We start from the raw sequence: 13,853 nt of genomic DNA on the forward strand, positions 1-13,853 counted from the left end.
TCATCACTTCTCTAGATTGTAGTTTAGATTTATATGTAGTCAGTGAGGATCCTTTTGTGATGAGCAGTGTGCTCTTGGTTGTTGGTCTTCCTACAAGTGTAGGCCCCTCAATTATAATTCATATACTTATTGCAGAAGTATTATCTGACTATGGGTAGCCTTCCCACCATAGTTTTTACCTTTACCGTGTTTTCCACATACAAATTATGGTTTTGTGTGGATGGATTTTATTCGGTGACTATTGTTTATGCTTAATCAGTTTATCTATTATTCCAATATTAATGTTTTGGGTTCTATTATTAAAGTTTAAATTTCTATTGGTTCCTTTAATATGTGACAACTGATTCACCCCTCCCCATCTGAGTTGTCTTCTAGTTATCTTAACTGTCTAATAGTTTTATATTATTTAAGTAAGGCTATGAGCACAAAGAAGTTCAGAGGGTATTCAGAGTCTATGGGCCTCATGGCCCCTAGCAATTCATTTATTGTGTTGATACTCCCTTTTCTCTTGCAAGGTGTTTGACAAGTGTTAGAATGTTGGGAAAAATGGTGTCCCAACCTCCCATTTACATGAGATTACTATTTATATTAAGTTTTCATTGGAGTATGAAATGGTGCAAAATTCTTCCCAAAGCTTTTGGTTGGCTATATTAGCATTCAAGAAAATTTTCATCGCAAGATCACAACTAGTTTTGAAGATATGAAAGTTTTTATTTTGGAGGGGTTTGATGAAAGGTTTAAATTTATTTTTTAGGACTTTAGAGGCTTTGATTCCATTTATGAGGTCATAGAGAACTTTGTGAGATTTTCAATGGTTCAAACGATTCGTCAATCGGACACACAGTTCAAAAGTTATGACATCCAAAAGTTTGTACTCCTAAAATAGGAAATTTAAAATGCATTGGACATAAATGAGATGTAAAAGGGAAGTACACATGTTTATGTTTGTTTTGATAAATCATAGAGAATCTAGATAAGAGATAAGGCAGTCTCTAGTTTATTGGGTGCTTTTAGCCCATGGTTTTGCAATATTGTTTGATGGTTTCTTGTATTGTATCTCCTCTATATGAGGTGTGTGAGATAGAGGTTGGGTGTTTGAATCTTATGGCTATTGAGTTACCTATCAATCTCTAATTAGTGGTACTCTTATGAAGATCTTTCTCTGTAAGTATATTATAATTCATTGTTGATTGTTGAATAATATATTGGGTTGGTTTTGGAGTGTGGGGTTTTTCTCCCGAAAGGGTTTTCCCCACACATATCACAATATTGTGGTAATCATATTGTTGTGTCTATTTATATTAATTCTTTGTAACTATTGTAATGATCTATAAGAAAAAATTGCATTACCCTCCTCTCAAGATTAGTGTAGGAAGTTTTTCCACTACTTAACTTCTTTACACTTTTCAACTATGGATTTGGTAAACAAGGTAGTATTAAAATTGAGATTAGTTGCTTGTTTTGCACTCTACAAAGAATAAATTTCCCCAAGATCTGTTGTGTGTCAATAATTGCAATTGGGATTTTGCCTAGGGAATAGAGGAACCACGTCAATAATCTATTATGATAAGGAGCACATGTGTGCAATTAGAACCATAACACAATTTGTCTACCTCTTCATCACTTAACTTGACATCAATCCGATCATATATTCTCAAATTATTAAAGGCAAGACAAGAAGACATATCCACCCCTAGGATCAGTAGGCATCCTACTTCTTGGAGAATTCTCCTCACTTTCTCTAGTCATATCTTTTAGTTTTTCCTTCATCTCAGCCCTATATTTGTTTAAAGAACCATCTTGTTTCTATGGTAACATATTATTTGTATTTTCAAGAAGATTTATCCCTTTCATTTTACGAATAAACATTCTACAATAATAAAATTATCATTAGAAATAAATTCTTCTAAAGCCCTTTTTGTGAGAATTTTCCTATAGAAACCCAAGATGTAAATGCCAATGAAAGGCACAATAATGAGAGAGAAATAATATGTGACAAGGAAAAATTGTTTGATGAAATAAGATCAAATGGATTACAATCAATTGGATTGGATTGAATACAATATAAATGAGCCTGATTATAAAGGTAAGGTGATCAAAGCACACATTCATGACATGTGTCCAAATGAGATGCAAAGGTAGGTAGGGGAAGGTAGGTAAAATAATAGACAATTCCACTAAAGGTGAAATTTCTCCTCTAACCATCTTCCCTGGATATGAAATTCCTTAAGTGACTCATATGAAAAATACAAGGAATGTATTATTCGAAGTCAACTTATGTAAAGTGTAAGTATGAGACATAATTTACACCAACACTTTTCTTGACATCTTTGATAAGATAATCAATGATTTCAATTATATCATCGTCATGATCTCTTGGTGGAAGGTACAATTGCAAAGGATCCTACTGTAAAACTTATTCTTCCTAATGATTATTTTCACTCTCACCGACGTCCAAAGATACTTAAATTCCAATTGAGGGGCTAGGTGAAATTTGGGCCATTGGTGATACAACTCTTGGTCCTCAAATTCCAATAGAAGAAAAACTAGGTGAAGGTGGGGAAACAAATAGGTTGAACTAGATGTCAACATAGGATCATTTTTAATGAGTAACTGTGTTCTTTACACTTGGTCATACTCATTAAATAAGGTACCTTTGTAGGAAGGGTTTGGTTCTATCTTGGCACTTTCTGTCTTTTGAACCCTTGTATATGCTAATGCTCTTGGTCTTGCTTCCTCATAAGTGCAACAATTTTCAATCAATTCTTCCTTGAGGAGAAACTTATTTGGATATGAACCAAAGCCTACATATTTTATTATGAAATTAATATAACCCTCTAGATCAAAGCTTCTTGCTTCTGACCATAGTGGTAACTTGTAACAATTCAAAATATTAGTAGCTTTCTCAAATCCCTGTGTTCCATTGTTCTCAAAATCACCCATACACAAGCATACTGCAAAGAAGGAACCTTTATTATGCTTCTTGAATAGTGTTAATTCCTCATTAATTTTCTATATAATTTTGAAAGTTCCTAGTCTACCTAATATTATCACAGGCAGTGTGTGTGACTGACCTCCAAATTTGTATACCCCAATGTAGGTATATTTCTTCATTATAAACCAGTTAGCCCAATTATAATAAATTTTGACTTTGATGTCCTATTCTCTCCCTTTAGGTCTCAAGGAATTAATTATTTTGTGTGATAGTATTGGGGATTCAAGGCCAAGTATGTTATATACCTTTTGTATAAAATGTTCTTCAAAGTATAAATATTGGGCATGTTTGTACGCAAAGTCCCATATGGATGTCCATAGTTGCACTGGTTTCTTAGATCCTCTATCATTAGACAATTTAATATGTAGATCACTTCGCCATGCATTATAGTTTTGTCCCTAAAATAATAACATGTGCATTAAAAGAGAGCACCATTTGAATATAATCCCTGACCTATGCATTTGAATATTGACCAAATCATTATGAATTCCTTCTACAACACATCAGGGATAATCAAAAGGTCTATCATCTAAATACTTTGGATGTCACAAGCCAACACTATTAGCTACTTAGGCATATGAAAATTCCCATCATAACCAAGCACTTGACATGGGGTATAATAAGTCACTGGGAAATACTTGTGAAATAATTCATTACTGTAGGGGGACAATTTTGTATCTTAAATTTTTTAAAGTTCTCTACCAACCCTAGGCATATGAAATGATAGCCACTTCCTTCTATTCATCCCCTTTGAATTCTTATACTCTATTCCTAAGCTACAAAATTCAATCCTCAAGTTATAGCCGACACAACCCCCCATGTCAAATACCTCAAAGATCTTTTCTTTGTTTATTAGCAACACAATTCCAGTGGTTGACCTAATACACCTAATTTGACTATCATATTTTTTGCAATGGCTTTGATCAAATCCATATGAACACAAAAAAATGGGGACCACTAATCAAGCTATCCCTAATATCCAAGTCTTTCATTCAAGATCCTCTTCTTCTAATTTTATTTAGAAATACTTAAAGATATCATGGCTTTGAATTGGCATATAGCTCTCTATACAATGGCTTTGTGAATTAGTATACTTCATGTTGGTATTTTGGTATGGTTCTGTCATTGATGTCAACACCTACTAAATACATCTACTTTGGAGATCCAACAACATTCATCGGCAAATAGTAAACTGTGCAATCGTTACTAGGATATAATGTTCACCGGTACTTGAAATGACATGGAAGACACTTGGTAATATCAAAAACATCATGTGGACACTTAATTTTGAAGTAATAATCATTGGTATATTCTTATTTGCATATTTTCTTCTACCGGCAAATAGGTCTAGGTTATCTAGGGTTACACCGATAGGTTTATCTTTTCCAGATCAGCATGGCATGCTATGGAGATGATTTATTATTGTTTTAAATGCATTAAGCCGACATGTTCAATTGGTTATTGCATCAGATATTGTATTATTTATAAAATGTTTTTATTGTAATATCTTGTAGAGCCGTCCTACTAAAATTGGTCTTAGGGTATGGTATAAATGTAAGATCTTATTTGTAAGATCAAGGGTAAAATGAAAAAAAGGATTTAAGGAAGGGTATATGCGAGATCAAACAGGGATATACACAAAGACATCATTTGAAGGTGAAGTTAGGTTTTTGTAGAAGCATATTAGCACTACACCGGTACTGAATCTAGCATATGAAGATGCTATTTTATGCAGGACATTCTTATTGGATTTAACCATCCAACTGTAGTCAGTGTGACTCCCATTTTTGATTGAGTAGTGAACTCTAGGCTGTTAGCCTTTCTGCATGTGGAGACCCCTCTTTGTACACTTACTATTTGCAGTAGTATCATCTGATTGTGGGTAAGGTTTCCCACCATGGTTTTTCCCCTTACAGGGTTTCCACATACAAATATTGGTGTCATGTGTTGTGGATGACTTTGTGCTTATGTTTCATGCATTAATTCTTACCGGTACAACAATTTTCTGTTAACATTGTCTATCGGAATACTTAACTGATTTATCGGTATTAAGCATTAAGTTTGTTAATAAGTTTTTGGTTTGAATTTATTTGACAATTGAATCACCCCCCCCCCCTCTCAGTTGTCTTCGGGACCTACAATTGGTATCAGAGCTTAGTCCTCTTTTTGCAAAAGTTTAACAACTTGAGGAAATCCAATGTCTACTAATTATTTCAGAAAGGATAGTCCTAAACTTGATGGAACCAACTATGGGATATGGAAAATTAGAATGGAGACACATCTGAATTGCATTGGTAAAGACATCTGGGAAGTTACTAAGAATGGTTATACAACTATTGTAGCAAGTCAGAATGCTCCCACTACTTTAGGTAAATATGAAGAAAATGATTGCAAAGCAAGAGAAGCACTTTTGAGTGCTTTATCAGATCAACAAATCATGGGATTATCAGATAGGTCCACTACAAAAGATATCTGGGATCATTTGGAAACATTGAATGAAGGGGATTCCATAGTCAAAATTGCAAAAGTTGAAAGCTTCTGAGTCAGGTATGAACATCTGAAAATGGAAGAAGATGAAAGGATTTATGCTTTTATGGAAAGAGTAAATGAAATTGTTCTAGGTATCAAATGTTGTGGAGGAACCTTGAGTGAAGATGAGATCATTTCAAAAATCTTAAGAGGTTTGCCACCGACATATAAAATGAAGGTTACTACTATAAATGAGTTGAGAACAATGCCTAATACATCAGTAACTAGGGATACATTGATTGGAAAACTTTTAGCTTTTGAAATTGAGGAATTTGGTCCTGTTGCTACTATAAAAACTGATTTGGCCTTCAAAGCATCAACATCATCTGCTTCATCCTTTGACAAATCAGACTGGAGAACCTTTTATGCAAGAGAACTTGAAGAAACCAGGAAGGAGAATGAAGAGCTTGAAGAACTTGAAGCACTATTTGCAAGAAAAATGCCAAAAGGTCCAATTGGAAGTAAGTATGAAGGTAAAGCACCCTTTAAATGTTTCAACTGCAATAAGATTGGTCATATGGCTTCAAGATGCCCTGATAGACATGCTAGACTAAGAGAAGAAGCTAGAAGGACATACAAACCTAATCTTGAATATCAAAGATACAGATTTAAGAAAAACAAAGATAAATCTTGTTACATTGCTGATGAAGGTGTGGCTGATGATTCTGATGAGGATCCAGCAGACAACGAATGGGTCTTTGTTGCTATAACAGAAGATCAACTAGTACCTATTTCTCAACTAGTAGAACAAGCCTTAGCAACTAAAGTTGAATGAAAGGATGAATGGATTATTGACTCAGGATGCTCACATCACATGACTGGAGACAAAGGTAAATTCTTGAACTTTCAAGAATACAATGGACATTTAGTAAGTTTCAGAGCTGACAAAGCCTGTTCAATCAAAGGTAAGGGTTCAATATCTCTTGATGGTAAACATAACACTGACAATGTCTACTATGTTGAAGGATTAAAACATAATCTTTTAAGTGTTGGTCAATTAGTTGAGAAGGGATTTTTGTTACAATTTAAAAATGGAAAATGTAAAATCATGAATAGAACTAACTGGTTTGGAAATTGCAACCAGTAATTAGACTAGAGGCAATATCTTTCATTTGAATAACAGTGCAAAGGCATGCTTAATTGCACATATAGATGAAAGTTGGCTATGGAATAAAAGACTATGTCATGTAAATTTTGATTGCATGGTAAAAATCAGTACTTCTAAGGTAGTTAGAGATCTACCTAAAATTGTGAAACCTCATAATACAATTTGCAAGGAATCTCAATTTGGAAAACAAGTTAGAGCTAGTTTCAAAAGTATTCCAGAAAATCCAATAATGCCCTTGATTTAATTCACACTGATTTATGTGGTCCAACTAAAACTAAAAGCTTACAAGGTGATAGATATTTCATGCTAATTATTGATGATTATTCTAGAATGTGTTGGGTTACTTTTCTTAGAGAAAAATCAGAAGCACTTGGGAAGTTCAAGCTATTCAAAGCAATGGTTGAAAATGAAACCCGTAAGAAAATTAAATGTTTAAGATTAGATCAAGGAGGAGAATTCACATCTAGAGATTTTAATACATTCTGTGATGTAAATGGAATCAAAAGACAGTTATCAGCACCTCGAACACCACAATAAAATGGAGTTGTTGAAAGGAAAAATAGAACTATTTTGGATGCAGCAAGAAGTATGTTATCAGAAGCAAATCTACCACATGTGTACTAGAGAGAGGCAGTAAGCACTGCTGTCTATACATTCAACAAATTTCACATCAAAGGTGAAACCGGTAAGACCCCTCATGAACTATGGTTTGGTAATACTCCTACTCTTAAGTATTTCAAAAATTTTGGAAGTAAATGTTATATTAGAAGAGATGAGTATATTGGCAAGTTTGATCCTAGAAGCGATGAAGGAATATTTCTTGGTTATTCATCTAAGAGTAAAGCTTATATATGTTTTAATAAAAGATTACAAAAAATTGTTGAGAGTACAAATGTAAAGATTGATGAACAATTCAGAGGAACTTCAAGGTATATAGACTCTGAACCGGTAATAGAAATTATGACAAATGAACCTACAATAAATCCACTGGTACAGAATGATGATCCAGTTACTTCGATATCATCAGGGGATTCCATAGTAATTGAAGAACAACAACAGACTAAGACACCCCGATATGTAAGACTGAATCATTCTGAAGATCAGATAATTGGAAGCAAATTTAAAGGAGTCATGACAAGAGGAAGATTGGCAAATGAAGAGGTATGTCTTATTTCTCAAATTGAACCATTATCTATCAATGAGGCATGTGAAGATAAATTTTGGATTAAAGCTATGGAAGAAGAATTAGGACAAATTGAGAAAAATAATACTTGGACATTAGTTCCCCGGCCTAAAAATAAAAATGTAATTGGAACCAAATGGGTATTTAGAAACAAACTCAATGAAGATGGTAAGGTTGTCAGAAATAAAGCAAGACTAGTGTGTAAGGGATATTCTTAGAAAGAAGGAGTTGATTACAATGAAACCTTTGCACCGGTAGCCAAAATTGAGGCAGTTAGACTATTCTTGGCCTTTACAGCTCACAAGGATTACAAAGTTTATCAAATGGATATTAAATGTGCATTCTTGAATGGAGATCTTGAAGAGGAAGTCTATATTGAATAACCTAATGGATTTTCTTTGACAAATGACAATGATATGGTTTACATATTAAGAAAAGCTCTGTATGGATCAAAACAAGCTCCAAGAGCTTGGTATGCAAAATTGGATAGGTATCTTTTAAAGATTGGTTTTACTAAAGGAAATGCATATAGCAATTTATATTACAAAGTAACTAATGATGACATCTTGATTATGGAAGTATTTGTTGATGATATAATCTTTGGAGGAGAAGATGGATTATGCAAAGAATTTTCTCTTGAAATTCGGCATGAATTTGGAATGTCTATGATAGGAGAAATAAAATTCTTTTTAGGATTGCAGATTTTACAGACTGATAAAGGCATATTTTTGAGTCAATCTAAGTACTTGAAAGAACTACTTAAGAAATTTGGGATGGAAAACTCTAAACCGATAAGCACACCTATGACTACAAATGACAAATTATCTCAAAGGGATGAATCTACACCTGTCAATCCAACTAGATACAAATCTATGATAGGAGGTTTACTATATTTGACACAAACCAGACCTGATATTATGAATGCAGTATGTATAGTTTCTAGATTTCAGAGTAATCCTAGGGAAAATCATGAATCAGCGATAAAAAGGATTTTCTAGTACTTACAAGGCACAACAAATCTTGGATTATGGTATCCTAAAGATGAAAATTTTGATTTATATGCATACACAGATGCAAATTGGGCAGGAGATGTGGATGATAGAAAAAGCACCACTGGAGGAGCATTCTTTCTTGGAAAGAGATTAGTTTCTTGGTTAAATAATAAATAGAGTTGTACATCTTTATCAACAACAAAATCAGAATATGTTGCAGCAGCAACAAGCTGTACACAGGTACTTTGGCTTAAGCAAATGTTGAAAGACATAAAAGTAAAATGTAAGGAACCTATTACTATATATTGTGATAACACTACAGCAATTGATATATCTAAGAATCTAGTATTACATTCTAAAACAAAACATGTTTCTATTAAACTGAATTTTCTAAGGGAAAAAGTTGAAGAAAAGGAGATAAAACCGGTTTATGTGAATACTAAAGAACAACTTGCAGATATTTTTACAAAACCTTTGCCTAAGGAAACTTTTGAGTATCTCAGAGATCAGCTCGAAGTCTTACCTCCAGCAATAGAGACTTAGATAGTTGATGATTGTCATCAACTGGCAGAATTAAATGGATAAATCTTTTATTCCAGTATTTGATGAGGAAGCTACTTCTTAGGGGGAGTAGTTGGTATATTGAATTGGTTGGTATTTTGTATGAACTTGACTTTTTTTGTGACTTTGGCATTTGATGTCAAAGGGGGAGAGATATATGGAAAAACATTAGGGAGAGATGTATGGAAAATTGCATTATCTTTTTGAGGAGAGATTGGTATGAGAGATTGGTATAAACACATATTACTCCTAGGGGGAGAAATGGAGATTGTTGGTTTTTGTACTTGGCATTTCTGTTTTGGCACTTTCATGGTTTTTCCATCTTGTGTTGCCATCAATGCCAAAGGGGGAGATTGTTAGTATTTTAGTATGGTTTTGTCATTGATGTCAACACCTACTAAATACATCTACTCTGGAGATCTAGCAACATTCACTGGCAAACAGTAAATAGTGCAACAGTTACCAGGATATAATGTTCACCGGCAAGATATAATGTTCACCGGTACTTGAAATCACATGGAAGACACTTGGTAATGTCGAAAACATCATGTGGACACTTTATTTTGAAGTAATAATCATTTCTATATTCTTATTTGCATATTTGCTTTTACCGACAAATAGGTCTAGGTTATCTAGGGTTACACCGGCAGGTTTATCTTTTCCAGATCAGCATGGCATGCTATGGAGATGATTTATTATTGTTGTAAATGCACTAAGCTGACATGTTCAATCGGTTATTGCATCAAATATTGTATTATTTGTAAAATGTTTTTATTGTAATATCTTGTAGAGCCGACCTACTAAAATTGGTCTTAGGGTATGGTATAAATGTAAGATCTTATTTGTAAGATCAAGGGTAAAATGCGAAAAAAGATTTAAGGAAGGGTATATGGGAGATCAAGTAGGGATATCCACGAAGAAGTCATTTGAAGGTGAAGTTATGTTTTTGTAGAAGCATATCAACACTACACCGGTACTGAATCTAGCATATGAAGATGTTATTTTATGTAGTACATTCTCGTTGGATTTAACCATCCAACTGTAGTCAGTGTGACTCCCATTTATGATTGAGCAGTGAACTCTAGGTTGTTAGTCTTTCTGCATGTGGAGACCCCTCTTTGTACACTTACTATCTGCAGTAGTATCATCTGATTGTGGGTAAGGTTTCCCACCGTGGTTTTTCCCCTTACAGGGTTTCCACGTACAAATATTGGTGTCATGTGTTGTGGATGACTTTGTGCTTATGTTTCATGCATTAATTCTTACCGGTACAACAATTTTCTATTAGCATTGTCTATCGGCATACTTAACCGATTTATCGGTATTAAGCATTAAGTTTGTTAATAAGTTTTTGGTTTGAATTTATTTGACAATTGAATCACCCACCCCCCTCTCAATTGTCTTCGGGACCTACACTTCAGCACAACCAGCTGAGTTTTAGGCCTATCAGAGTATCGAGGTAGCTAGGAAATTAGGTGATCATATAAGTTCCACTCTATTTTTTGTCGCTTAGGCTTTGGAACCTCAAATGTAAAGGCTCTAGAAGAGGTTGACATAGTTCTAAAAGTCCACAAGAAATCCTAACAAAATTTACCCAAATGCCCTATCTATGGTTTAATTTCTTTTGACTCTTACAACACTAGAAATACAAACAAAAACAAAATTGAAAGGAAGAGATGACTTACTACTAAATTTTCTAACTGAATCCTTCAATTACATTCTTATGAAAAATGAAGAAAAGAACTTGAACTATGTTTTTCTCAATTCTCTATCCACCATTAATGTGTTTCATGTGAGCTTATATGGTTCAAAATGGGCAAGTATGCAATTTTAAAACTCCACCCTTAATTTAAGAAATCAACGGCTACAAACAAAATTTGAATCTTCTTGATTGACCTCACTTTTTCTCATCTTTGCATTGTCACCTTGTTGAAAGTATTTAGGCTTCTTACTGATGAAAACAATTTCACTAATTATAGATGAGCGACCACCACCTAGGCTTCTTACTGACGAAAACAATTTCACTAATTACAGATGAGCGACCACCACCTATATATTGTAATGAGTTATACACATAACACCCATCATACTTTATTTGACCTATCCCCAATGTGGCCACCACATATAACTCCCTTTGTTCACTAACCCATATATAACAAGAACCTTATCAATGTCTTGAGGTATTTTACCACATTTACATTTTCAAGTCATTAAGACTTGAAACACATTTCACTACTAGGATGACACTCCTTCACATCACCAAGTCCTCTATTCATTGAAATTTTGAAAATACATCCACGATGCTGCGAGTTCTTGATCTTTTGATAATAACCTGGTAAAAAATTTAAATCATAACATTGTTGAAATCCCTGAGGAATTTTAACAAGGCTATAAGCCATCACTTACAACTTCTGTAGGTAATGACTAGGATGAGTCACATTAACTCATGAACTTGGTGAAATGCAAAAGAGATCTTAGCGAATCACTGATACAACATAACTTAAAAATAACTTAAACCACACACACATAATTTTATATTGTTAGGTTATTCTGGGAAGGGGCAAAAACACAAAGGCATGAATGAGGAATATAGCTATATATATGCACTAGTTTTCAACAAAGGGTTTTTACTAGTTACAAATTAAAACATGGTGCAGGATTGGTCATCAAATGACACAAAACCCTTGAGAAAGGAACTTTACAAGATTTTAATTGAATGAACTAAACACTAAACAAAAACAACAAAAGAACCTGCAATAGGATATTTAAAGAAAAATATATTGAAACAAGGCTTAAGAACAACCCTAAACCTAAGGGGATTGTAGAAAAAGGTCCTAATAAGGAGATCATACATAAGTGATCTTGGGGCTGAAAAGATGCTTGTTCATTTTAACTCTAAATGCAAATGTGCATGACTAATTTTAAGACCATTTTTCAATATGTAGAAGACACACCAAACAAGTTGGTCTAAAGAAAGAAATATTTTATGAGGAATGAAGAAGATTATGATAACTTTTATAATGTAAATAAAAGGGTTTGACAAAAGTGTACCTTTAATTTAACTCTTTCCATTTGTATTTCAAACCCCTTGATCCAATATGATTAGCTCCAAGATATCCTACATCATTCTCGAATCATGTATATGAAAGTATTGCAAAAATGATAACCAAAGAGAATAAATATTATGCATAAGTTAATTCCTTATGGGTTTCTCATAGATTTATTTTTAAAAAGCTGACTAATTTCTTATAAAAAACTATATGAAAATAAAGTTTTGAAAAGAAGGGGTGACATTGAGTGAATTTTTAAAAAATGTTTACACAAGACCTAGAAAAATAAATTAGAGCATCGAATAGAGAATCAAACCAAGTTTTCAACACATTTTTTATTTCAAAAATCAATATGCTATGGAAAACTTATGGTCATTTTCATAAATAAATAACTGGAAAAATGTAGGATTATAGAGAAAAATGAAGCAAGATAAAATGTAGGAAGATTATGTAAAAAATAGAAAGATGGTGCAGAAATATAGGATCATTAAAAACCCTCAAACAAATATATAGAGCTAGAAAAAATGTAGGAAGATGAAGTAAAAACACAAGAAGATGGAGCAAAAGTGTAGGACAATGAAGTAAAAATGTAAGAATATATAGAAGTGAACTTTGCTTTGCAGAATGGATGTTGTGAAGTTATAGGGTTTACCCCAACACAAGAGTCATAGAAGCTATGGAGGAGGGCATATGAACTCCTCCACTACAGTAATAAGCACGTTCTTTTCTTTTTTTTTTCTTTGCATTTTATTTTCATTCATTTTTGTTGTGTATTACTTTTAGTTCGCGCAAAATAGTTTTTTAATGCAAATGTATGGATGAAAATCCGATCAATGAAACATTTAATTCATCTAGAAATGCCATTAAACATGATGGTGCCCTATGAGAAGTACCAAATTTTCCAAATCTGTGCTAATTTAAATCCCAATCTCTATTCCGGATTCTGTGAATTTTGATGTGAAAATTATTTCTCTATCTGAAGGTAATAACAAATTAGGATGAGGAGGTAAGTAGGCTACCCCTACTATTTTGGGGCTACCCTTAAAAATAAAAATGGATGAAATGATTGCTCAAAATTGTATGAGATGTCGAAGAATAATTCTATAGCTCTATAGACCATTCAAGAAGAATTAAACAAGAGGTGGGAAAGAAAGAAGCATCATTTGGATTTTTTCCCTATAATTTGTTTAGATTCATTGATGTCTCTGGTGAAAGCTATGTTGGAATCCCCTTCTATTTCATCTTGTAAAGGTTTAAAAAAGAGGCTCTCCTTTGACAAGGTGAAAGCAATGAGCCATGATTAGAAAATTGAGTATCCTCCCAGAAAGTAGGGCACTAGTTCCTATCTTTGATGGGGGTGTGTCTATTAATTTTTTTGTTATTTTATTCTATTTAGTCTAGTCTAGTCTTTTGGTTTTGTGGTATTTTATACAAG

This window comes from Cryptomeria japonica, chromosome 11 (assembly GCF_030272615.1).
Source record: "Cryptomeria japonica chromosome 11, Sugi_1.0, whole genome shotgun sequence".
In the NCBI taxonomy this organism is placed as follows: domain Eukaryota; kingdom Viridiplantae; phylum Streptophyta; class Pinopsida; order Cupressales; family Cupressaceae; genus Cryptomeria; species Cryptomeria japonica.